This window comes from Schistocerca americana, chromosome 1 (assembly GCF_021461395.2).
Source record: "Schistocerca americana isolate TAMUIC-IGC-003095 chromosome 1, iqSchAmer2.1, whole genome shotgun sequence".
Lineage (NCBI taxonomy): Eukaryota > Metazoa > Arthropoda > Insecta > Orthoptera > Acrididae > Schistocerca > Schistocerca americana.
In genome coordinates, this window is record NC_060119.1 from 909,505,130 (window position 1) to 909,508,940 (window position 3,811).

General features: G+C 44.9%; 1 non-coding gene across 1 annotated transcript; it reads left to right on the forward strand.

Annotated features, from left to right (window-relative positions):
- Positions 1-3,227: 3,227 nt before the first annotated feature.
- On the forward strand, positions 3,228-3,302 carry Trnas-cga. Its single transcript has one exon. It is a non-coding gene; the product is annotated as a tRNA-Ser (tRNA).
- The last annotated feature ends 509 nt before the right edge of the window (positions 3,303-3,811 follow it).

The window sequence follows — 3,811 nt, forward strand, 5'->3', positions numbered from 1 at the left end:
ACCGACATTGGACTCTTGATGACTGGAAACATGTTGCCTGGTCAGGCGAGTCTCGTTTCAAATTGTTCAAATGGTTCAAATGGCTCTGAGCACTATGGAACTCAACATCTATGGTCATAAGTCCCTAGAACTTAGAACTAATTAAACCTAACTAACCTAGGGACATCACACAACACCCAGTCATCACGAGGCAGAGAAAATCCCTGACCCCGCCGGGAATCGAACCCGGGAACCCGGGTGTGGGAAGCGAGAACGCTACCGCACGACCACGAGCTGCGGACGTTTCAAATTGTATCGAGCGGATGGACGTGTATGGGTACGGAGAGAAATTCATAATCCATGGACCCTGCGCGCTAGCAGGGCACTGTCGAAGCTGGTGGCGGCTCTGTAACGGTGCGGGGCGTGTGCAGTTGGAGTGATACGGGGACTCTGACAGGTGACACGTACGTAAGCATCCTGTCTGATCACTTGCATCCATTCATGTCCATTGTGCATCCGACGGACTTGGGCAATTGCAGCAGGACAATGCGACAGCCCACAAGTCCGAAATTGCTATAGAGTGGCTCCAGGAACACTCTTCTGAATTTAAACACTTCCGCTGGCCACCAAATTCCCTAGACATGAACATTACTGAGCATCTCTGGGATGCCTCTGCAACATTCTGTTGAGAAGAAATCTCCACCCCCTCATACTCTTACGGATTTATGGACAATTCTGCAGGATTCATGGAGTCAATTGCTTGCAACACTACTTCTGACGTTAGTCGAGTCCATGCCACGTCGTTTTGTGGTACTTCTGCGAGCTCGTGGGGCCCTACACGATATTACGCAGGTGTACTAGTTACATTGGCTCTTCAGTGTATATACATGTGAAAGAAGGGAAGAGTGCGAAAAGACGAGAGGTAACGGCAGGGAAGGGGAGGAGAGGAGAAAGAATTGTAATGGACCACAAATTAAAAAAAAAATTTAAGATGAAATAAGAAACGAAGTAAAAAAATTGAAGAAAAGACTTGCTAGGAAAGGGGCACCAAAATTTTTTCTGTCTTAAAACTTGAAGACACCTGCTCATATTTCTACTACCTCTGAGACAGGCGTTGGATATAATCAACCTGAGAGGAAAAAAATTACATTTCACACACCCGATCTACTGGGGTATTACTTTAATAATGCTATAGAAAATAGAAAAATGTAATTCAGTGGCGATGAAATATGCTTGAACTGTCCGTACAGACAGCTCTATGTTTCGGAGTAACACACAAGTTTGTACAGTGACACGAACAGAATGTACGATCCGAAGTTTAATTCGTCGAGCCGTCACTCACTGGACTCGTTGGAAGACAGATGAAACTCGTATGTAGCTAGATGTTTGAAGTCACTGCATCTGTTCCTTCGTAACAGACTATTGTATAGATCACTGTTTATAACCACTGCTTTGGCACCAAGAAAGTTCATGAAGGGTCGTTCAAAGGTTAAGCAGAGAGTCATAGACCCACTTTTGCGTTTAACTCATTCGTCGATGTTCGACTGAAATCTCATCCCTACCACGACTTACGCATTCGGTAGCAGTGCGGTGAAGTCTCCATACAGGCAGTGTCTTCAAGGGGACACAAGCCATGTCAATACCGTTTAGCAGCCGAAACAGGAGATAATGTTAGCAAGCATTCACGTATGTTTGGCTGCAGATGGTTGGCGACCTTCTAGCGCTTTTAACAAGTGTTATTTAATCAGGCGACTAACGTGAGACGGTTGTCATCCATAAAAAAGCATGAAACACATCATTTCAGACTAAGGGTCTTAGACTGTTTGCCTCAGATTTAAAGTCCTAGAGATTTCCCACATTATGTGTTTTGTTAGTTTTATTACTTTATGTAGGGTAGCCGGCCGTTGCGGCGGAGCGGTTCTAGGCGCTTCAGTCTGGAACCGCGTGACCGCTACGGTCGCAGGTTCGAATCCTGCTTCGGGCATGGATGTGTGTGCTGTCCTTAGGTTAGTTAGGTTTAAGTAGTTCTAAGTTCTAGGGGACTGATGACCTCAGATGTTAAGTCCCATAGTGTCAAGAGCAATTTGAGCCATTTATGTAGGGTGTTGAACCACACCCCACTGAATAAACAAAACTGAAAATGAATCACTGGAACACACGTTATATTCGACTGTGAAGCATGTTACAGACTCGTCTTCAGCTGTTATGTACTTTGGTTAAGAGTAATCCGACATATATGTTGTAATTACGTTAATTATCGGTCTTAGTGAATCACCTGAAGAAAGTATGCATTAGCTGCGCTATATTAACCCTCTTGTCGTACGTCTGCAGCATAGGATTTAGGTGGAGTGGGGTTCGTGCGGCGTGTTTGTGAACGTGGGGCGGAATTTAACAGTTATTTTTTTAGGATCAAAAATTCCAAGTCACTGAGGAGAAACCATTTACAATAAAATAAATGTAATTTTCTGTGGCCTGAAAAGACTTACGTAGGTGTAAAATAACCAAGCACAAAATATCCTTTTGGCAACGACAGAACAAGGCCAAATATAGAAAAATTCAGTGTGGTCGTACAAAAGTCCAACAGGCAACAACAAACGCTTTCAAATTGTCTGATACTCTTCCACAATCACAAAGCTTCCAATTGCAAAAGATAATTAACTCATTTACGATCAGTAACTTACAGTCTCAAACTTCCTGGCAGATTAAAACTGTCTGCTGGACGGAGACTCGAATTCGGGTCCTTTGCCTTTCGCGGGGAACTGCTCTACCAAGTGAGCTACCCAAGCACGACTCACGCCGCTTCCTCACAGCTTTATTTCTGGCAGTACCTCGTCTCCTACCTTCCAAACCTTACAGAGGCAAAGGTCCCGACTTCGAGTCTCGGTCCGGCACACAGTTTTAATCTGCCAGGAAGTTTCTTGTCAGCGCACAGTGCAGGGCGTGAGTCGTGCTTGGGCAGCTCAGTTGGTGGAGCACTTGCCCGCGAAAGGCAAAGGTCCCGAGCTCGAGTCTCGGTTCGGCACACAGTTTTAAACTGCCAGGAAGTTTCATATCAGCGCACACTCCACTGCAGAGTGAAAATCTCATTCTGGAAACATCCCCTGGCTGTGGCTAAGCCATGTCTCCGCAATATCCTCTCTTTCAGCAGTGCTAGTTCTGCAAGGTTCACGGGAGAGCTTCTGTAAAGTTTGGAAGGTAGGAGACGAGGTACTGGCAGATGTAAAGCTGTGAGGAGGGGTCGTGAGTCGTGCTTGGGTAGCTCAGTTGGTAGAGCACTTGCCCGCGAAAGGCAAAGGTCCCGAGTTCGAGTCTCGGCCCGGCACACAGTTTTAAGCTGCCAGGAAGTTTCATACCAGCGCACACTCCGCTGCAGAGTGAAAATCTCATTCTGGGAACTTAAGAGTCTAGCACTACCTTGCCCTACTCTCACTACTGACACCTGAGAACTAAGTCACCAACTACGATCAACGCTACCAATTTATTACATATATGACAATATAATCCTTTAAGGCAATAACAAAAGAAAATCTTAATGCACAAGAGTGAACCATTTGCTCATTCGTGAAAATTCAATACTTAACCAACTCCTCAAATAACTGCATAAACAAATGATTCATACTCGTGCAAAAAACGATCAAATTCTCTTTTAATTTTCTTAATCACGACTGCAGTGTATACTGAAACAATTATGCCTGCTCTGAACATTATTGCACAAATTGCGTTCCATCAGTGCAAGCAAACGATTACTCGCCACTTGCAGACTGACATTCATGAAGTTGTTTTGCAAGTGGCTACACTCAAATCACGTTCCCACGTAATACGGTACACCAGA